A 24,628-nucleotide genomic window follows, 5' to 3' on the forward strand; every position below is an offset into this window, starting at 1 on the left:
ATTGTAATTTAATCGAGACTTGACTAAGCACAGCCCACACAAGGACACCACTGAAAGAAATGCACACTCAAAACAGTGTTGTGTGTGTGTGTTTGTGCGTTTGTCTGTCATGGAGCGTTTCCTGCACTGTTCTGTCATACATGAATCACAAACTCACGCACACTTCCACCACAGTAATTTAGGCTCTTTTTTCTTTCGACTCCAGCCTCCAAGACGCTGCTCATATTTGGACTCATCCCTTTGGACTCTATTGTCTCTGGACATAGAAGTCAACCGTGAACGTGTCTCCACTGGAAGTAACATCAAGGGCCAGAATCCTCACAGGGTATGTTTCTGAACACTTCAACTAGAACCGTGATTTTTCATCATTTATGGGACTAACTTTTGTTTCACCATTTTTTGCTTGCATGTGTGTCATGGCTTTGTCATTTCTCTTTTCAGGAAGACGGACAAAAGAGAGATTATTGGTCTGCAAGCTGCCCACGCTAAGCCACAAGATGCTCAACTGTCACCACAATGACAACAGGTCCTCTTGAACTACGTGCCTCACTATGAAATGTTTAGAAGTTTACCAGATAGAGAGGTGTGAGCCCTATTAGGAAAACAGCAGTCTACAGTTTTGTATCATACTAAGCGGGAATTAGAAATTTGACATACAAGCTTAGTTGCTTTTAAGGGCGCTTTATGACAATCGGAGAAGTAACATGTTGAGTCCCAACTTGTTTCTTTTGCAGTCATTATAGCCATGACGACCAGAACAGAAACAATGTAGCAAGCTCCTACTTGCTAATGCACAAACTCTGTCATCTGCTCTTTGCAAATCAATTTGACGGGCATTAGTACCATGAAGTATCACATGCTCCCTCACAACGATAATTTGTTACATGAAAATGCAAAGAATTTTAAAATGATCAAAAGCGCTTAATGCAATTTTAAGGAAATGACACTTCATGTTGACTGAAACTCATTTTATTTTTTGCTTAAAGTACCCTCAGGGCCAGGGTCATTAAAGAGGGGAGTGGTTACAAAGTAGTAGAGTAAAACAAACAAGTGCATTGAGTTCTTGTAACATAATGATTCTCCTGATTATACAATGTTAGCTAATGTTTTGCAAAAAAGTTTGTTATCTGTGATGGCTACGATACTTGGTGGTTCCATTTCTAAGATGTACGGGGCATGAAAGAAAGACTTCGTGTTACATGAATCAATTCCTACTTTACTGCGATGATCGACGCAGTTTGAAATGCACTGAGGCCGCAGTATGAAGTCGTCATGAAGTGTGGTGTGATAGAAAATTTTATGAAATAGCAAACGATGGCCGACTTTACGGTGATTAGCTAGTGGAATGAGTGCTAGGCCAGTTTACATTGAAGTTATACTCGCAGTACGGTTATAATTAGAAATAATGAAACGAGTATAGTCATTTTGTACTCGTTCAAGTGAAGTAATAAGATTAACGCGACTGGGATCTCGTATTGCAGATGCATATTCAAGTTTCCAGCGAATTAGTCTTGTAAAGCTGTCGTTCTAAAGTAGACGGTGCTTTGGAAAAGTTACGCCATAAGTACCCGAGCATGTGATTAGCACTGCTAATGACGTACTCTATATTATTGGTCCAATTTAAGTTATTTATATGACATGACAAAATCTAAGGGAAAGTTAGCATGGCAAGTGCTAGGATTAGAATTAGATCTGGAAATGCGCATGATTTTACATTTGCTTACTACAAGAGGCTCATATACAGTTTGCATGAAATCAATAACTAGGCTAGTACTGCACCATAAGAGATAGCTAGAAAAGGCAAGCTCACACAACCGGCCAGCCTATTTCACACTTCACAAACTTGAGAAATCACTAAAAGCAAATTTTCTTTCTCTTCAAACAGCAGATGACAAAACCTGCGCACGGTGTGCTCCCAAAAATATTTTGAAATGTACTCGTAGAATAAGTTCAGCTTAACATTCAGCTAATCAACAGTGAACAAGCAAGGGAAACCTCAGCGTGGGAACTGTTCTTCGTCTCGGCCCTCACAAATATGTTTGCTTGGTGAAACGCTGGCTCCAAGCTGAGGCTTCTCTTGGTCACCTGTTACTCAACTGAAGTGTTCATCTCCTTGCAACCTCTTTGCTGTGTTTGAATACATATACCGAGATTATTTTTCACCATGAAACCACAAATTACATTTTCCAAGGATCTGTGAGCATTAATTGGGCTTGCTTATATGTTGATTTAGTGCCCTTGTTTATTCACACAATATTTCCAGAAGTCCTTGTAAGCACTGCTGTCTCCATAACGTTCCTTGGTTTCCTTACAAGTACTCTACTTGTGTCGAAGCCTTTGCTGCCGCACCTGAGCACTAAATGTGCAGTAGAAAAATATCAACAGCAGGAAATGTGATGTAAAATTTAGCATAACGCCCCCCTCCTACACTTCGTGCCTCTCGCCAATGTGTTATGAGAGCTATGAGACATTGCAGCTCGAGCTTATCTTGCTGACAGTACATTTTTGCCGAGAAATTTTTCGTGTTCCTTTCTTTAATCTAGCTGAAATCGTCGAACGCAGAGAATCTGTGTTTCTGTATGTTGTAAACTCAGTGACGGACAACATTAAGTCCACCTGAGCTGTACGAAAATTGTGATCATGTACTGCCTCATTCACCATTGACAATAAACAATGTGAGCTTACTTGTTTGAAGTGTTTTATTGCCAGTTGAGGCCTTTCGGTCACCTGGCGACATAATGAAGATATCTGTAGTCATGTTAGAGTACAGTACACACGAATACCTCCCCGAAAGCGGTAACAAAACGCCCCAAACCAGCGAGCGAGCAGCGCGACCAGCCCTACGAACCGCTACCGTAGCGGCCATATTGCTCACTACCTAATGATGATGATATTAGTTTCGATTCTGCCAGCGCCATCTCTCGGTCGCATACTTTAGTTCACAACGCCACCGCTACGCTTATTTTCGTTGCACTGTGGAAGGTACAGTTTCCCTTCTCTAAGTTTGTATGGGTGTTCTGTGACTACGCCGCCAAAGCAGGCAGAATGAAAACCCGAGACGTTGCGCCAAACTGCTTCTTGCCAATTCTTCTTTAAAATTACTACTATATTTACGTTATTATCTTATAATATTAAATGTTATAATATGTAACAATAATTATACAAAAACGCAACGTTCACAAGGTTTTATCTTTAAAGTACAAACAAAAGGCCGTTGATAACTGTAGGCGCCATTTTGTTAAAGACAATTTTCAGGATGTAGGCGCGAAATTTGAAATTTTACGTTCATTTGCTAGAAAAAGTTATTTCTTAGAAACAAGCAATTAGCACAATACTAATACCGATTGCTATACCTACACGTGCACCAACCAAAAATTATCGAATTGGGGTAGGCAAGAGATAAAGGCGAACTTTGGACGCAATGATTTATAGGGCGTCGAAACAAAAAGGTTGCAAATATGTAATATTATTTATATTTCAGGGAACTGTCACTTCTTGAGATTATTTAAACAATACAAAAGCAACAAAATAACCAACACAATCATATTAAAATAGTGCATGAGATATTAAAATAATAAAATGATATAGCACAGCAATTATATAATTGAGATTTAGACAATGTCGTGTGCAATATTACGAGGCTGCACGGGCAATATACTTACATTGTGGAGTGGATTTTAGATAAGCCTTGAAGGTCAATGACATTTATTAACACGACAGCGTTAAGGGCCCCGTGTCGCAGAAAATGCGGCGTAGGCGTCGGCGTCCGTGGCGGAGAAAATGATCCCGAACCACCCCGACCACGCAGGCCCTCCGTGTGGCGCAAGGTGTTAGTGAACAAAAAATTGCATTTCTCACAGTAAAATCCGTCAGAAAAACCACAGCCTACAGCCATGGTGGCATCGGATTGTAATTTGAATGTACGAGAAAACAATTCTGTTACGAGGAAACGCAAACACAAACCCCTTTTCCAGCATTTATACCATACCAACAGTGGTGCGCTCGGGTAGTTTACTTGCGAAAATTCTATCCTGATGTCGCTCGCATCCTCGACAAGGTCAAATTGGGACTTAGCCTGCCTAATGCGTATCGGACACGCGTGCGCGTCGGGGAAATAGCAAACAATTAATAAAATAATTAAAAAGGTCCCAGGGCCTTCACATTTTAATATAAGACGACTTATATTGCCCCTGTAAAAACGTCTTCTCAGCAATCCATTTCTGTTTAAAAGTGAAGCCCACTTTAAGGGGATTGGTGTAAGTTTGGTCTTTTAAGCTGGATTTCCAACATTCTGCATTCTGTGTTGCAGTGAAGCCTAGTCGTAAAGAAAAATGCGATGCTAACGGGGCCCGATAACTCTATCGCGTTCCACTCTTAACGGCGAAGCTTAAGCGACCTCCATATTTTTTTTGCTGCCCGAGATTTCAATGTAGTTCTTAATTACTCAAACATCTCAGGTATTCATAGCACTTCCTAATGTCGGGGTAAATCTATCGGTAATGTCATATCCCTAACTTCGGGTGAGTTAAATAATAATAATAATAATAATAATAATAATAATAATAATAATATAATAATAATAATAATAATAGTAATAATAAAACCCAATAATAATAACAGTACACACCACGTAAGTGCATACATACATACATACATTCATACATACATTCTGCACGCCTTCGAAACGTAGGAGGTGTGGTTCAAGTGCTATGTGTACCAATTATTTTATGGTGCCTGAATGATATCCTATGTACATCCATAGTACGTTATCTGGTAGTCTAACATTCATGTAGATAGTACATCTTATAGACATCCATGCATTTCCTTATAAAAAAGGTACGTACTCGAGACGTAATATGTACGTCACCTCAAGACGTTGACGTTTGGATCAATTATAGACGTTGAAGGGAGGTTCGTGGTTCACAGGGACCGCCGACTCCGCCGAACGCGGCCGGTCGCTGGCGCGGCGCACAGCCTTATGGGAAGCACCACGTGACCAACCTGTTCCAGCGGGGGAGTTTTTTAAAACTCCCTGTGCGGAGTTCCCGGGGAGAACAAAATTTTGAAGGCGGAATAAAATCGCGTCATGTCCGCCCTTATCCTCCCACAGGTTGTGAGCGGAGTGAAACGAGGGAATGCCGTTGTATTCCTCCCATACATCGGAATAAATATTCAAGGATGGGAGTATATAGGGCGCATCACCTTGTTAAAATTCCCATGCGGGGGTATTTTCGTTTACAGTGTACGGCCGATCTTTTGACGTAGTGACCGACCACCACGCACTATGTTGGCTGTCAACGCTAAAATACCCACCCCTTGCTCGCTGGGCATTGCAAATTTAGGAATATGACATCCGCGTGGTTTACCGTTCCGGGCGAAAGCACTCCGACGCTGACGCGCTATCCCGATCCCCGCTTCCCCCGAACGCCGGTCACGACTCCTCCTGCGAGTGCACATTGTCATCTCCGGACTACGACACTATCGCTGCTGCATAGCTACTGCTACTGCGCAAAAGATCACCAATTTCACACTACGCCATTTTCTCCTTCGTCATGGAGGTTCACGTGAACATTTAAGTGACAGAGGCCGCGCCTTCTTATCTGAAGTCATCGAGCAACTGCTTGCTGAATGCAGTATTGTTCATCGTAAATGCACTGCCTATCACCCACAGACTAATGCTACCACGGAACGCTTTAATCGAACTGTTGGTGGCATGCTCGCCATGTATGTGTCGCCTGATCCCTCTAATTGGGGCCTAGTTTGTCCGTTGGTCACCTACGCCTACAACACCGCTACTCAGGCCTCCACCCGATTATCATCCTTTTACCTTCTTTACGGCCGTCATCCCTCGCACACAATCAACACAAATGTCCCCTATCTGCCGGACCCATCTGAATACCTGGCGATCTCGGAAGCCGCCATACACGCCGAAGAATGTCGTCAACTGGCCCGCTGTTTCACCTCATATGACCAGAGCCCCCAAAAAGCCGTTCACGACGCCCAGCACTCGACTCCAACTTTTCTCCCGGGCGCCCTCGTCTGGTTGTTAGTGCCGCACCACCCGCCTGGGGCGCTATAACCTAAAATGATTCCAAACTGTTTTGATTCCAATTTCTGCAATCAGCCTCCACGATTCGTCAAAACATTTTCGGGCCACTCCCAACTTCGGCTGTATGTCACGTGACGTCACGAAAACCGCGATATCTCCCCATCTGATATAACGTGTACATACTGATTATGCATGATTCAACCGCACAAAAGAAAAATAATCATTCCTGATTTGACGCCTTTTCACCATTAGCCCTCTCCTATTGGTCCAATGTTTTCTAGGTACGCCCACTTCGGCTGTCTGTCACGCGACCTCACAAAACCACGAAAACTCACCACGTCAAAGTGACGTGTACGTGAAAGAAATGCATTTATTATGCCGAAGCAAAATGTAAATTTTTCTGAATAGCCACGGATTGCCCCCCCGTTCCGAAAGGAATAGAAGATGGCTGCCCGCCGATCGCTCAGGCCCTCGCTACTCGCACCTGCCGGTGAGCGTGTATTTATTTGCGCATGATAAACCTTCTGGCATGGCAGTAAAACGTTATCGAGCCCTTTGGGCATCGAAAGGACCCGTATACGGCATTCCTATCCTTCAGTTGCACGCCGCCGCGATTTTCGACCAGCCACCGCAAGCTAAGTAAGGTGAAGCGGACCAATCGTAGAAGCCGGCACCGCCCTCTTCATGCGGTTATCTATTTTGACTGTGCTAGCTCGGCCCCATCGAAACCCTCTCCACTAGAGCGTGCTACTCGCCTCTTGTCAGCCAATTAGATAAGACCGCTGAGTGCAGACAAAGTTATTGGTTTTGAAAGCGAACAAAGGGGACCTCCTATAAACGAGGAGAGTGTTCGATTGGGTTGCTCAGACAACGCTGCGCGCCACCGCCCGATGCTTGCGTCGGTGGTTACGTAAGTTTGACGTTAGGAGTTTGGAATCAAAACAGCTTGGAACCATTTTACGTTATAGCGCCCCTGGACTCGCTCCAAAACTCCTTCTGAAGTACGACGGACCATACCGCGTTCTCGAGAAAACATCACCCGTTAATTACCTGGTTGATCCGCTCACGCCGCTGTCTGACATAGAAGGTCGTAACCGCGAAGTCGTTCACGTTCAGCGTCTCAAGTCATGTCATCATTCTACCGTCCTTCCATAAAAACAAGTCGCCAGGATGGTGTTTTTATTTCCGCAGGGCCATTGTAAGGAAGATAACAAACGTCGGCGCAGAGTCAGCAGCATCGGCAGCATTCTACAACCGGCTGTCATTACTAATTTCACAAAGAAGCTAGCTTTGTATCGCTCGCTTAGTGTCTGTCGTTCGCTCACAAACGCCCGCTGTATCTCTGTTCTCCCTCTTTCTTGTTGGCTCGTTCTTTATTTTATTCGGACAATTCGCTTGCATTGACGATCGTTTTTGATGATTCTTGCTCATAGTAAAGTGCGGTAAAGCGTACTGATGGGATTCTGTGCAAGGTCTTCTTAACCTCAAATTTATGTTGTGAAGAGGAGGCACTTTTGTTTGCTTTGACATTTTGAACAGGTGGTGAAATGCCAACGTGTGGCGAAAATGTAAAAGAACATTGCAATAAACTAGGACAGGAATGCAAGATTCAACTGTGTGCACGTTGAAAGAACCTTATGTGGCCAAAATTAATACGGAGTCCCCTACTACGTCGTCCCTCATTGTGAAATATTTCTTTTTGCATGCAAAACCCGAGAATACATTCTAAACCACTAACCACAACCACAAAACTTGGCCATCGTCGTCTCTATTCTGCTGGTCCTGGGCTTAATCGCGACAATAATATTGCAAATATGTACTACTGTTTCTTTGCAGCAAGGACGGTATTTTACGTCTTTCTACTTCGGTTCCGCAGGTTGCACCCGGTCCGCCTGCGTGATAGCCTGCACAAAGCAGGACACGAGGAAACCACTTCTGGATGCTATATGCATTGGGAAAAGGAAGTGCAAATGCATATACCAGGATGGTGAGTTCTGTTTGACGAGCAACGCTCCACATAGTACGTTGCAGGAGCAATAACAATGGCCACCTTTATCAGTGCGCAGTAATATTGTGATACCAGGATATCCTTTAGGTTACATGTAAAACATGAAGGAAAATTCATCGACCCTTTCGATATTTGCAAGCAGAGATTCCGTAAGGCTTCCGTTTAATTAAGCCTTTTGGAACACCAGATGTTACAATATTCTACACGTATAGAGAGCTCTGCAGCCTGCACCAGGTATTCTGCAAAGTTAGAATAAAAATTAGTATAATATTGCACGTTGAAAGGCTGTGCACAAGGAGCCTGTTTGGCGGTGTAGCTGTGAAGACCACTAATCAGCTATTTAAATGATGAATAAGTAATATGACGCGAAGTGCAAATCGACAAAGGCTAGCGACTCCGCGTAAAGCTTTATTTAGGTCATGTGTAACCTCTACGACAGTTTCAGCGACAACGAGGGATCGTTTAGCCCTGAAATCAGCTGACCTGTAATTTTTCCAGACCCCTAACGTTCCGCAAACGGTTACAATTTATCTGCAATAAACGCAATGGACTATTCTGCCTCGTCCACGTACTTGCCGAACAAACGACACATCTTCCCAAGATTTCCTAAAATGCCAGGAATGTCTATTTCCCAAAGCAACATTTGTGAAAAACTATCGGAATGTCTTCCCTGGACATGAAAAAAACACCAAAAAGCAACAAAAAAATCAAAAAGAGCCCCACAATGTCGCTGCAGGACCAAATCTTTTCATTAAAACACAATCAAAACAAACATCCTTCTTTAGTCCCCAGAAGGCCCCTGTGGGACTGTCTGTGCATTAAAATACAATCAAAAGCAAAACCGCACGTTTAGTCCCAAAGCTGCAGCAAATGAGAGCACTGAATCCGAGGAGCGAATCTTCCTTCCTTGCATTATTTGGCTGTTGCCAGCACCAGACACCAGCGTGTTGAACGCTGGCTTATGACGATGAAGCCATGTGAAAACGTTATTTCAAGAAACGCTCCTTTGGAAATAATGGTAAGCGTAAGTTAGCGCCTTTTGTGCGGTGGTTTTTTATTTCGAGCTCCTTCAGGTGTTGTGGCCAAAGCTGTTGGCTTGCTGTTCATCATTCCACGAGGTATGTATGCCCAAATTTCAAAGACAAACTTGCAAACCGCTGGTTCTGCTGCTCGTTGCGCGTGGAAGTGTTGTGAGTGCTATTGCTCGTGTGAAAGCGTAGTTCGAAGTCACAAATTTGCACTGCGTGTATTGCTCGGCTTGAATCAAACATGAGCATTACATGAGCTACAGAAATTTTGAGAATTGTCTACTAATCCCTAAGCTTTGTTTGGCTCGACTTTGTCTTCGTTCTTGCTTAGTTTTGTGTATTTATTTTTCCCAGATAATACACGTCTATCCATGATCTTTCTGGTAGCAAAGAATGCTTAGGCTTTAGTAGATAACTGTCCGATTTTCCCGCCGCATGCGGCCCCTTCAGTGCAATCGTATTAACTGAGCCGCAATGGCGGGCACGAGCGCACCTCGACGGAGCAGAGCAGTCGAATGGTAACGCCAGTAGCGCAGTAGCACGTGAGGCATTGCGTGAGGGGAGAGTGCATCGCCGCGACATCATCTCACCCTCGCTATCACTCTCGCAAGCCTGTGTTATGCGCGTGTTCCTTGTCCACGCAAGCTCTCGCATGCGTCCCGATTGCGCCTCTATAGGCCCAATGAAAAGGCACTAATCGTCTCAATGCGCTCGCTTTCCCGCGAGGTGTTCATTGCTCGAAGGATGCTCAGCAGTGTTCAATTGGACACTGGGCCAACCCAAAATCTGAAGTTGGCCCACACCCAAATTTCAAGTTGGCCCACCCCCAAATTTTAGTTGGCCTGCGCCTACTGTAGGATCCCCCATGATAAGCCTTATGTATGTTTATAAGTATCCTCAATTTATTTTATTTAGTTGCTTTAAATTGTTTCTTATCACTTAAAAGCCACCAATCATCTACATTTGCACTATGATATTGACTAAAGTCTTAACATTGTAAATAACGCATTTTTGTGCAGATACAAGGCATTAAATTTTTTGGGTGACAGGGCTGAGGATCTACCCAAAGAATGTTTACGCATTAAAAGGCATTATGAGACGATCTATTCGCAACAGGGCTCATTCATTTATGATTGTGGGCAACGTGGGCCGCCTCGTTTTTCTCCCTTATGTTTTATTGCAGAACGAAGGGGGCATTCTAATGTAGATCACAATGATTTGGACGTCGTACCTGTGGGGCATTTAGTTTTGTTTTGTAGCAACACTGCATTTACTGTAGTGCCCAACTTCAAGGAACTGCTTTCCGATGGTTTTCCGGCATCGTCGAACGTCGGGCGGATTTCATGCTTTGCTAGCGACTTCTGGCGTTGACTCTGTGATCTGACGTGGGCAGTCTGGCTGTGTTAGCCACCATACTTGGCCGCCGAGCGAGCGTCGCATTGTTTTTGACGACGCCGGAAGACGCCGAAAATTTGCTGGATTCTAGTTTCTCGTGGTATGGGCCTCAGATTCTGAAATACCGCGCAGCAATGCAACGCGAACTAAACTACTCATCTAAATGCATTAAGTCCAAACCCATGAGAGCGATTTTGTGCGTGACAGTGACGAGCGACGGCTTCGAGCGTCGAAACGGGCCGTCGAGCCAACAGATCGCTCGGTCTTTTCGCTCAATCGCTCGGTTCTGGAAATCTAGAATTTGTCGCTCGTCGCCTGGAAGTGCAATGAACGACTAGCCAATAGCGCGAGGCCGGAACAGGATGTACTTACATTGATCAAGTACTACCGATTGTCGCACGGAACGATTAAACGACTAAATTTTGATATGTGCAAGGAGAAACACCTAGTGCAAGACCTTTAGAAATATTGATGTTGCTCTTTACGGTAAACACATCAACTCAAATTAATAAGGCATGCGTCACGCCAGTTTCGGCACGTATTTGCTGCCTTCACACCGGAAACACCGTGGAGACGTCGCTCAAAGTCTTCGCTCGCATGCGGTACAATTTGTAGGCGACGAGCGAATTCGACAGCCATCTCAATCGCGTCGCTTGTCGCTGTCGCGCGCAAGACCGCTTGCATGCGGTTTATACTTTACATTGACGACTTCATATCAAACAATGAGCTTTAGTAATCCACACTATAATCAGTCTGCATTGCACCAACGTAGATGCCGCTCATTTTATTTGTTATGCCTGATCATTGATTCATTTTCGCATTTCCGGCTGGTCTGATGGCACATTAGTCACTTGCTGTCAAAATGCCACGTATCTACGATGGGCCCATCGTACCAGGCCTTCTAGCACGTTTACTTCGCGCTGAAGGAGTCGGCACGTACACGGTTTATAAACCAAGAGTCCCAGCTCAGACGCTACGCATGTTCCTTCAGGTCTACGCATGTTCTGCACATGTTCCTTCACATCCTTTAAATACTGCCAACACATAGGTGATACGCGCTGCATTGTCGATGGCCGTTCGTGCTCGCACATGTTGGTGTTACTGGACTAGTTGCTTTTGTTTATGCGGAGCCCAAGTTCGCCTAAATAAATGTTTATGTTACCGCACGCTCGCCTTCTATAGTTACCAGTGTCTAGCACCACTGGTAGCACCACTGTGTCTTATTAGAGCGCCCGCCTCGGCTGCGGGAGGCTGTGGGTTCGATTCCCACCGCCGCCGGGCACCCACTGGTTCAAAAGGGTACAAGCGTACCCCGGCCTGGCGTTCGGCTTCCTTCAGGGGTGATACGCTTGGGAAAGGAACCTGCGCCCTGAATTCCCGTCGAAACCAACGTGAGCACGGAAATGTCTAATTTCTTTTCCAGAAAAATAGTCATCATATGAGGAGAGCGCATAGTTCTCTCACGCTGTCTTATTTCTCTTGCACGCTAAACAAAAGTGAGTCCATTCCAACTTGCTTCCTTCATTATCGTGCTCATGTAGGGTGTGCTAACCAAAAATAGCTTTGTTTTTAAACCAGCGCACATGTTAACAGTATTAAAACGTTGCATACGAAAGCAATGCATTTTGCATTGCCCACTCCTATGCTGACATCTTAAGTGTGGCATGAGTAAGAGCCATAGCTACACACACGAAAGTCACTGACGTATTCTTTAGTAATGTTTGAAGGCGTGACCGCATTTCATTTTCTATAGAAAGCAACACTTTGATTACAAAACGCTTCTCCTACGCAAGTTCCATTGAAATTATTTACTTCCTGTAGTTATAAGGAAGAAAGCTAACTAGCTTGAGACTAATATGTACTCTAAGGGACATTTTTTTGTGAACAGATTGCACTCAAGACAGATGTCAAAAGTTCTGTGAGGAAAATTTGCTGAATCGGCTGAAATCGGCCAAATGCAAAGGACGGGTTTGTCACTGCAATGCACCAAAAGGTACGTGTATTACTGTTAGTGTGGCATATAAATAACGCGATTGATATCTATCACAGCTTGGGGCCACCGTTCCTATGGAACATGTTCAGCGCACCGAAAATTGCCGACGGCTTTACATGCGAGTCAAGTTGTTTGAATATATGTTTACAACACTTGAGGGATCTGTGTTTATAGTGCTAGTGGGACCTTACCACATAGAAAACGGAAACAACAATTGATAAATTGTAATGAAGAAGAGTAGCCTGCGCCTCAGCAGAATCGCCACCGGTATGAGTTCGTGGTTGCTGTCCTTGGCCGAACGCTTGTGACTGCTGCCCGTTCGCCTGCGTCCGTTGCTAATAAACCTCTTAGCAAGTGGTGGAGGTGCTGGGTTTCGACCACCCTGCAACTTCGGAGTCGCGCTCTACCCCCCATCATCTCGACAACACAAGCGGCACTCCTCCAACTGCTCCAACGGCGCCGCCCACCCTGGTTAGTGCCGGTGCCTTGCGTCAGCGCGATCCTCCTATCTTTCCGGCACTGATGACAGATACGTTGAAGATTGGATCTCCTCACAAGAGCGAGTGAGTGCTCATAACCAATGGGACGATGTTACTAAGTTGATTAATGTCGTATTGTACCTCTCCAACGCTGCAAAACTATGGTGTTTAAACCATGAAGCCGACCTAACTACGTGGTTGGTCTTCAAGACCAGCTTTACCTAAGTTTTCGGTCGGCCAGCAGTACGAAAGCTTCGTGCCGAACAACGCCTGCGTACACAATCCCAAGAGACAGTCTAGAATTTCACGAGCTATATTGAGGACACCATTGACCTTTGCAAACGGGTGAACGCGTCGTTGTCAGAGGAGGAGAAGATCAAACACATCATGAAGGGTATTGAGAACGACGCGTTCCAAATGTTTTTATCGAAGAGTCCTGGCAGTGTCGTTGAAGTGATCGAACTGTGTCAGTGTTACGACGAGTTCGGTTTAACACCCGACGTCCCCCTGCACCCGCCGACTCTCTATCCACCCTTGGAGTTGGCGACAACCATGCTACTCTGTTTCTCAAGATTCAGGAATTTGTTCGCGCAGAGGTCACTCGTCAGCAATCTTTGCTGTCTTGCGTCCCGGAACCACCACCCGCTTTGGCGCCTGCGATCCGCGACTACATCCAGGCGCAAGTTTATCAAGCAATTCCTACAGCCCGTGATCCGACGCCAGTCACTGCACCTCTCACGCTCGCAGAAGTAGTAGCCCGGCTCGTCCACAAACGCTCTCACCACCCCCTATGCATCGACCACCGACTTTTTCGCCGCCACCTATGCCGCTAGACAGACCAACGGCATTTTCCGACTTCTCAGCCACGAGTCGGAGCTTACCCACAACAATGGCGCACCTTCGATGACCGTCCAACATGTTTTGCTTGTGGTGGTGCTGGTCATGTGGCGCGCCATTGCCGTCGTCGCATGCTTCCTTTTCCAAACATCTGGCGAGCGCCACCTTTTCCCGCTCAGTTTTCCTCGTCGCCTTCCAGCCTTCCTACCTATTCCTTTCGCCCTGATCGCCCACCCGCGTCGACCCGCCGCTCACCATCTCCGCGTCGTCGCTCGCTTTCTCCGATGCGTCGCCGTACGGGACCCGCCGAGCAGGAAAACTCATGGCCGCAGTTCCCGAGGCACGAACTGCATCCCCGTCGCAATGCACAAGTCCTCGTCCCTCTCCAGCCAACGTCATTGGAGTGTGTGTCGAAGGGATCGCCCTCCTGGCGCTTGTCAATACATGCAGAAGCCGCCATATCCGTAATTTCCGCCCAACTCTGTCGCGTACTAAGAAAAGTTCTGACGCCTTTATCCGACCTCTCCCTTCGAATCGCGAACGCCCAAAACATTACGCCTCTCGCTGCTTGTACTGCTCGAGTCTTCATTCAAGGACTTCTGTATACCGCCGAATTCGTCGTGCTGCCCTCGTGTTCCCATGACATTATATTAGGCTGGGATTTCCTTGCAAGTAATAACGCCATTATTGACTGTTGTCACGCCGAACTCAAACTTTCTGCACTTCACGATTTCTGCACTGCCCTTTGCTCTTCTTGCTCTTCACAGTGGCGTCACGAAGATGCTCGTAGACAATCCCACGGCGTGCCCTTTACTTTTATTTCATGGCAAATGCCTAGGCCTGACTCAGCCAGTCGACACCTTTTGCATCTTTGATGCTCATGTCGTTTCTGCTTCTACGGACCTTAGCATACTTACTTGTGACCCCCTCGACGTTTTCCACCGCTCCTTTGACAATGAAGTGTCATCTTCCGAACGAAGCCAGCTGGTCACTCTCCTGCAGAAGTTCTGCGCTTCTTTTGACAGCCCTGCTTCCGGTTTGGGTCACACGTCGACTGCGTTTAACCAGATAGATACGGGGACTCATGCACCTCTACGGCAACGCCCTTATCAGGTATCCGCCTCGGAGCGCCGTATAATTGGCGACCAGATTGCTGACATGCTCAAGCGCGGCGTTATGCAGCCTTCAAACAGTCCCTGGGCATCGCCGGTCGTTCTTGTTAAGAAAAAGGATGGCTCTATTCGGTTCTGCGTCGATTACCGACGTCTGAACAAGATAGCGCGCAAGGACGTTTACCCGTTACCGCGCATCGACCACGCCCTCGACTGTTTGCAGGGAGCGGAGGCCTTTTCTTCGCTGGATTTACGTTCCGGATATTGGCAAGTCGCTATGGCACCATCTGATCGACATAAAACAGCACTTGTGACACCTGATGGAATATACGAATTTACCGTGATGCCTTTCGGCCTGTGTAACGCTCCAGGCACTCTTGAAATGGAACACATGTCTGTGCTACCTGGATGACGTAGTTGTCTTTTCCTCTGATTTCCACACGCATCTCAGCCGTCACGAGCACGTTCTGAAATGCCTCACTGAGGCGGGTCTTCAACTCAACTTAAAAAATGTCGTTTTGGTGCCCGAAAGCTCACCATTCTTGGCCATGTTGTCCCGCGAGACGGCATTCATGCGGATCCAGCCAAGCTCCGCGCAGTCGCCGCCTTTTCCAAACGAAAGACGTTAAAGGAGCTTCAATGTTTCATTGGTTTATGCTCATATTTCCGACGCTTCATTCGAAATTGAGCCTCTATAAGTGCACCCCTGACAGACCTTCTAAGCGGCGACAAAAAACTTTCAGCTTGGTCACCCGCCTGTGATGACGCCTTCACGAAATTACGCCGCCTGCTAACCTCACCACCTATCCTCCGTCATTTTGACCCTGCAGCCCCCACCCAGGTCCACACCGATGCCAGCGGCGTCGGACTCGACGCCGCACTCACGCAACGGAAAGCGGGGTTCGATGAATATGTCGTCGCCTACGCGAGCCACAGTCTGAAAAAAGCCGAGGCTAATTACTCGGTTAAAGAGAAAGACTGTTTATCCATTATTTGGGCCCTCGGGAAATTTCACCCTGATTTGTATGGTCACACTTTCGACGTCGTCACTGACCACCATGCCCTTTGTTGGCTGTCCACCCTTAAGGACACTTGTGGCCGACTTGCTCGCTGGGCCCTTAAGCTACAGGAGCATGACATGCGCGTTCTTTACCGTTCCGGCCGCAAACACACGGGCCCTGACGCCCTTTCTCGCTTACCGGTCTCAGCTGACAGCGCTTGCCCATCCGCCCTTGAGGCCCACTTTCATCCCATGCACTGCACAACATGCCATCTGAGCAGCGCAGGGATCCCTGGATCAGTGCTCTCATCAGCATTCTTTCTGATCCATTCACCTCTTCACTTGCACTTGCGACCCTTTCTAAGGGTCTCAAGTGGCTCCTTGTAATACCCCGCCATCTCCGTGACTTTATCTGCGACGCTTTCCACGCCGACCCACAGTGCGCGCATGCCGGCCTCTTTAAGACCTAAGCCCTACTTCGCCTCCGATTTTATTGGCGCGGCATGTATAACTACGTGCGAAAGTTCATTCGCTCCTGTACTCAGTGCCAACGCCAAAAATGACCTCCAGGACAAATCTACCCGTTACAACCCCTTCTCTGCCCTAGTCGACCCTTTGATCGTGTTGGTATTGACATATACGGACCGCTACCATCCACTCCAGCAGGGAACTGCTGGATTATTGTTGCAGTGGATCACTTGGCCCGTCATGCTGAAACAGCCGCTCTACCGACTGCCACCGCCCGCGACGTTGCATCGTTTCTGTTACGCCCTTTCGTTCTGCGCCAAGGTGCCCCTCGCGAACTTCTGAGCGATAGAGGCCAAGAATTTCTTTCCGATGCTTTGAAGGCACTACTCGACGAATGCCGAATCGTTCACCGCACCAGTACAGCTTGCCATCCGCAAACTAACGGCATGACAGAGCGCTTCAATCGTAGTCTTGGTGATATGCTCTCAATGTACGGCGCTCTGTTCATTCAAATTGGGACCAAGTTCTCCCTTTCGTGACGTATGCGTACAATACTGCGGCCCAAGTAACTACTGGAGTTTTCCCGTACGTTCTCTTATATGGAAGAGAAGCATCTAATACGTTCGATACAATTCTTTCATATAAACCTGATGCGTCCGAAAGTACTCCTCCTGTCTGAAGCAGCTGAACGTGCCGAGGAATGCCAGCAGCTTTCCCGCTCTTTTTCCACCGAGGACCAGTAGCAGCAGCAATCCAGTCAACCTGCTGACCATTCTCCCCCAACATTTTCCCCTGGCTCTCTGGTCTGGCTTCGGGTACCCGCTGCGACACCCGGCCTTTCCGCAAAACTTGTCGCAAAATACGTTGGTCCCTTCTGGAGCAAACGTCCTCAATCAATTATCTCGTGGAGCCCTTCATGCCATCGACAGACCTGCACCCTCACGGCCGCGAACTTGTCCACGTCTGCGCATTAAGCCGTACTACGACCCAATAGTAGGGTCTTCGCCTTAAGCCGCCAAGTTGGCGCCGTTTTCTGCGGAGGGCGAGCAGCATCGCCATCCGTATGAGCTCGTGGTTGCTATACTTGTCCGAACACTTGTGACTGCTGCCCATTCGCCTGCGTGCGCTGCTAATAAACATCTTAGTAAAATAAATACTTCCCGGTTGCTGCAAAAACTGCAATCAAACCACAACCAAAGCTTACAACTGAATAATTGAAGTTTGACCACTGTCGTGCTGCGCAGAAGTGATGTTTAGACAAAAACAACGAACCAGTCGCAATACGTGTCGCTTTGTTAAAAAGGCAGGTCCTGCTTACTTAGTCACTCACTTCTTGAACAATACACAGTTTCTGGCGTTGCTTGACTAAAGAATACGCGTCCTACAGAGCTCGTAATTTGAAAGGGAAAACATTGTGGGCATTATTTATTGCAAACAGCTCAAAGCATCCTTGGTTTATGTTAGTGTGTGGCAGTGGAAGAGGAATTTCAACCAGCCTTTGGCACAGGACAACGTATGCGCCATTGCGCAGGAATAGCCTTCTTGATATCTTTTCATTGCCTCTGTAGGTCTTTCACCCACGCTTCCGTTGTGGCGAGAGTAAGAGGCCATTGCCAGCATGACCTTTTACCACCAACACTACACACGCACCCATCAAAGCTAACACTAACAACACAAACAACAGACCCATCAAAGCAAGGTCGCAAGAGTAAAATTACAAGCAACGCTGCATTCAGAAATGGCATCGCTGAAACTCTGTTTTTGGACTCGAATGCATTATAGGAGCAGCAAGCATTGCAGTTTGCAGAACCAGTCATGCAGGAAGCTTGAATACAAGATGTGGGGTAATCAATAACGATGTACTTCTTTTTCAGATGAATAGACATTACTATGCATCTTTAATGATATAAGAATGAGGAGAACAAATACCTATGACAATTTAGTTGCATCTGGCGACAGAGAAGTCACATATTATGACGGAAGCTATGGCGCACTACGAGAGTTGCGAGCGCATTTTTGTTTACAAAGAAAAGAGCCTACGAACTGTCGATGGCCCTTGCGATGGACATGGTAAATTCATGCGATATATTGCTCACTTTATCCCATAGAATTCATGCTATCTTAGGTAACTTTAATAAAATCACTTATTGTGAAAACTGTGAAGTGTCCTCGCTGCATAATTCCTGTTACACACATTGATAATACGGTAGCATAAGGTCGAAGTTATTTCCGGTTCTATAAGCCGGTCTCACTCGCAGATAAGTGATACATGTATTGGATTTTAATTTAGTTATTCGCGGTGCCCCTACCTAGAACAGTATGCAGTATCACAAAGAGGCGATATGCAATTTCGGAGTTGTCATTTCTAGCAGCTCTGAAGTAGGACAAGGCGTGCTCACTTGAATGAATTCCTACTCGGCACGTCAGATGGCACTAATTATCAGGAAGTTACGGGTCTTAATAAAAACGCAATACATGCTGCGCCTGGAAGAGAAAGCATACCGCATGAGCCCATTCAAATGACTCGGCACTTCTTCAGCTTGTGAGTAATGTTGAGCGCTAGTTACACGCTCGTTTAGAAACGCCCCAGTACATCCTGGACGAGCCTTAATAAGGTCAAGCTGCACGCACGCTTGCCGGCGCGCCGAAAACTCGCACCCGCGCGCATGGCGGTTGCTGCGCTTCACGAGAGAATGGAGGCTTGAAACTACAAGACGCGCGCCAGCGCCCAACCACTAGGCTCACAATTTTCGGTGTACATCGTTTCGTATTTTTATGAGTCAGCCAGAGCACCGAAATTTCTCTGAAAAAGGTATCTGTGCTCGCGCGCGCTTCGACGCGCACGATCTGTCCCGCACCACCTGCGCTTGCGTAGGAGGTAGGCATGTCACATTTCATTCGTGTAGTGGCAGTTCATTATTTTCGGTTGGCACATCACGCACATTTCTGTGACTCCAGTATAGTAGGCGGCGCTAAACCGCGGTAAACATGCGCCAAGAAACAGTTTTATTTTGCGTTATTTTATTCGCTCATGCTGGACCAACCACTCAGCGTGTGATATGATCCGAAAACAATAAAACTACGGAAAACTAATCATTGTAAGAGAAGGTAAGAGAAGAGAGATTGCTCCCAGTTTACAGGTTTGTACGATTAGAACATAACTACAGCATATCCTCCTGAGACCCGAATACAGCTATGGGTCATAATCGCCCTTCAACGTGATTTTTCTTGTCTTATTATGTGTTATGAACGTGAAAAAAAAACTTTTTAAAATTTAGATACCACGGCAAGATGCCTGAAGTTGCAACTCCATGTACGTGAAATCAATAACTATCTCCATCATCTCCTCACGTTCGCTATGGCGAAAACTGCATTTCATTGTCTAAACGCAAAGACGTAAGATAGAACTACATGTAGTATATTGCCGTGTTACTGCTGCATCTGGTATTTTCAGGCAATCTCAGAGATTTCGAAACACATCTCAAGGTTTCTTTCGGCCGTCTGGGACAACACAGAGGTATACAGCAATTTAGTGTCAAATTCCTCAAGTGAGAAAGAGAGAGAAAACATTCGTTTGGGCCGGTTGATAAAAATATTAGTAAAAAACATGTTTACAGTTACACATGCGCCGTACCTCATACCCAGAATGAATATTTTGCGTAAGCACTTCCGAGTGAATTAAAAAAAAATTTACGGCAATTGTCAATGAATTTCACAATGGGTCTTAGGAGGATATAATGTCTGTTGCTGTACCCAGCTTCTGTACTCCCTTGCCTTATGCGTCACAGTTTCATTATTTCGTTTACGAATTATCATTTCGTATAGGACCACTGCAAGTTGAAAACTTCGTAGCAATTTGTGTTACTGAAAGGCTGGCATGCCAACGCGGACAAAAGAAAGAATGAAAATGACAACACGAATTCGGACAATCAACTCAAATGCTGCGGAATGGCAGAAAACAAGGAGTGGAAAAAAAAACATTTGTCTGCGCATGCTCAAAGTAAAGCTGCGCCAGCACGTCGGTCATGGACACGTGAAGGCCACTTAGGCTGGCGTGCAAACGCGGACAAAAGGAATGAAAACGACAACACGAACTTGGAAAATCAACTCAAATTTTACAGAATGGCAGAAAAGAAGGAATACAAAAAAACGTTTGTCTGCGCATGCTCACAGGAAACCTGCGCCAGCACGTTAATCATGGATACGTGAAGGCCACTTGCGAAAGATAAGTTTCGCCATGACAATAATTGAGGGCCGACTTATGCATCTGCTACCGCTAATCCCAAGCCGCGACCACAAGGCAAAGTTCTCCGTTTTATGTCGGAACAAAACTGTTCACCGCGAGATGGAACTAGAGGTGAAAGCACCTACGGCACCTTAGTGTCGATTGGCGGTCGGCGGCGCGCATTGAAACGTACGCGTCGGCGTTCCGCTTTGAACAATGTGGACCAATTTTTTTGTAATGAAACGCGCTGACTGCAGCGAGCTGACCTTAGATGCCCTACAACGCCACATTATTGCACGAAATGCGCACCTTTCAATTTACTTGAAAGAAGCGCAAACCATCATTCAATGGGGGACTTGCCAGCATTCACCCACACAGTATTTACTTCGCCACTTTCTCGGCGATTTTGGTGCATCTATACTTGCGTTCCGCCTACTCGGTTAATATTGTTGCGTCAGTTATTAATATCGTATTCTCCGCGAATCTCGCACATGTTTAAAAGAGTGTGTATTCCTCTACAACGAAGATAAAGTAGCACGTTATTGCGCACTCTACACCACCAATTGAGGCGCACTCTACAGCTCCTTCCGTTATTCTTTTTTTTGTTTATTCGATGTGAAATTCGAACAGTTAATGAGTTAAATTAGGCAAGCTAGGCCACTGTGACAGTATGTTAGTAGGATCATCAGGCTGCTTCAGACGAGATAATAATTTTTCGACCTTGCACGATTACGCGCACGACAGCGATATGACAAAATTGCAACCATTTAAGGAGCTAGCATCCTTAGGTAGTTTTATTTCAGGTAACAATGGTGACTGTCTTCCATCAAGCTAACCACACCACGGCGAAGAGCGAACTAAAGTTATAATAGCAGCCTTTCAACTAAGCGTTATCTTTCTAAGGTCTATGTGAGGGAAGAGAGAGTGAATGTAAAGCATACACGCAATTTTATTCTTATCATTCACAATGTGTTCCTTCTTGTGTCCGTGGTTCGAAATCACTAAGCGAGAGTCATGAGATTATCGCAGTTACTTGAATATACAAATTTACAACAGATCTACACCCTAACATGAATTAAATCATACAAATTGATTGATTTTTTCTTGATTTCTCGAAGGCTTTTGACCGTGTCGCACATTGTCGCATAACATCAAAACTCTCCGCACTCAAATTGTCTTGCCTTGTCATGGGTTCGTAACATTCTGTGAAATCGTCAGCCAGTTTACTGTTGCAAATAACTACTCTTCCTCTATAACAGATGGTTCTTCTGATGTTCCGCAGGGTAGCGTCCTCGGTCCCTTGCTTTTCCTCATCTTTATTAATGACCTACCACACAATGAGTCCTCCACTATAAGAATATTCGCCGGCGACTGCATAATTTATCGCCCAATTAAAAGTTCAGATGATCATCTCGTTCTTTAGCAATACGTTGAACAAATTATTAGCGGGTGCAACAAATGGCTAATGACTTTAAACACCTCAAAGTGCAAAGCAATGTCGTTTACCCACAAGCCGACAACTTCACCATGCCCTTACCATAAAGATAATTACTCTGTTGCGATGGCTACTCAATATAAGTATCTAGAAATGCTATTCACATCGAATCTTTCTTGGTCAGAACACATCACGTCGATTTCAGCTAACCCCTCCCGGTAGTTGGGATACCTGCGACGCAACTTGAGAAATGTAATTTCAAATGTTCGCAAGCTAGCTTATTTATCTCTCGTTCGTTCCCAGCTGGAGTACGCGTCTCCTATTTGGTTCCCTCCCCAGAAATACTTAATTGAATTGCTAGACCAGATTCAAAACAGGGAAAGCCGCTTCATCTTAAACAATTACTGCTACCAGTCCAGTGTAACTCAAATAAAACTTAAACTTCCATTACAGTCCTTGAACACTCACCGAGACATTGCCCTGTTCACACTGTTTCTCAAATTCATTCCACTTGAGCACCGGCATGCTTGAAGCGACCCTACTCCACGTCACACAGGCTTCATAATCATTTCAGCTATGCCCGCGCATTTACGTTTCCACACAGGCATTCCAATACTCCACTCTTCCTCGTGCCGTCAGGGTTTTGAATTCTCTCCCGGATGACATCGCATGCCTGTCCAACTATGATCCATTCCGTGACGCCTTGAAAAACTATAGGTCTAATAAAATGTGAGCTTTTGCGGTTGTCGCACCACGCATTCTTGTATTTACACTACGTTTTTGCACCTTATTGAAGCGTTGGTACCGTTAAGTCGCTGTGTTTGCCGCTATCTATGTTTCGTTAATACCTCAGTTGTGGGTCCGGTTGTGTTATGTAAATTGCTACTGTTATATGTATGTCATATATTCTGTATATTTTCTGTGTATTTTCTATGTACTGCCCCCCTTACGCAATGGCTCGATCTGGGGTCTGCAAGGTATTTTTCAATAAAAAATAAAAATCTATAAAAATTATTTCATTGCAGTTATGGTAATGTAAAGTGCAGGACGAAATATAATACGAGTGAACGCTTACGACTTTTTTTTTGTACTGCTGAGTAATGTTCACCCTTCGTTCAGGTTTCGTGGTATCACATAGTTTTCGGAGTGATCTACACACCACGTCAAATAACTAAAGTGCGGTATGCACGTCTCGCTGCTACCACTTCCTTTAGTTAAAGCGAGCTAAAGTGATTGTTGTCACATTTTTGAAACACAAAGCGATAATACGGTTGATATTATTGTGGCGAACGGAGGGTGCAACAATCACACATCGTGCGCTCGACACGGGCAGTCACTGGTCAAACTAAAGCGCAAAGACGACAGCGCAACGATGAATGCCTTTGCACATCGTCAAAAAAAATACACGCTAACAATTATGACTGCGCTACAGCCATGGAAGAAGCAGCCTTTAAAGCTATTCACGCCATACACGCACATGTAAACATGCAGTGCCTAGCAGACAACTCGTGGCGCAATGCACACTGTCTGTGGATTCTGCCAGTGCCCGCCACGCGGTGACTCTGGTCGATATCGCGGCCAATACTGCCTGCAAATTTTCGAGTACACTTCCAATCGCGGCAATGTAACGGAAGGGAGTCGTTATTTTATTACTAAAGTAATGTTCATGCTCATAAACGTTCCTATTTCATGGAATTCATTGAATTCCCTACATCAAATGTTACCGCAAGTAGAATGAACAACTACAATCATTCGGTATTCGGCGGATTTGTGCGTATGCCATATACCTTACGTAACATTTATAATCTCTTGTTTTTTAGTTGTATTTGTCTGTCTAAACGGTGGCGTATATACTCCCTAACTTGTTGCGCGCCTTAAACACAAAGTTGAACCCGTATCGTCTTCCTACTTTCTAAGGTCTATGTGAGGGAAGAGAGAGTGAATGTAAAGAATACACCCAATTCTGTTCTTATCATTCTTATCATTCTCAATGCATTTCTTCTTGTGTCCGTGTATGCCTTTCAGTAACATGTATATATATCATCTCAGGACAAAAATGGCCACACCTTCTTAGACGGGATGTACGCGAAGCCATATCCCTCTATGTGTCCATGTGACTCGTTTTTGCATTTTGTTGTTTATCTCGATCATTGCGTGTATATTATACTGATGTTAAGGTTGTTGCCTTAGAACCATATTCAGAAATTTACGATTGTAGCACATGCCCCACGCTCATGTGCTGAACCCAATAAAAACTTTTGCACCTTTTGGGGTTCTTCATATCGCCAAACAATAGTCGCCAGCTATCTTGCCCCTGCTTTATTTAACAGTGTGCTTCAGGCGGTTCTGGATAAGGAATGGCATGTTCGTTTTAGCATAACAAAGCATTGTTGACAAAGGTGTTGATGGCAAAGACTGATACAGAAGGGAAATGCACGCAACAAAGGTGATCATAATTGTTTGGGGACAAGGTAAAAACCAGAGGCTGTAAATTTTGAGAGTGCATTAGTCAAGCCCCGCACAAACGATTGTATAATTTTGGACATCCGGAGCATACCTAACGCTTAACTAGGATTGTTCGCACGTTGTATTTAGTGGA

The sequence above is a fragment of the Dermacentor silvarum genome, chromosome 5 (genome assembly GCF_013339745.2).
Source record: "Dermacentor silvarum isolate Dsil-2018 chromosome 5, BIME_Dsil_1.4, whole genome shotgun sequence".
Classification (NCBI taxonomy): Eukaryota; Metazoa; Arthropoda; class Arachnida; order Ixodida; family Ixodidae; genus Dermacentor; species Dermacentor silvarum.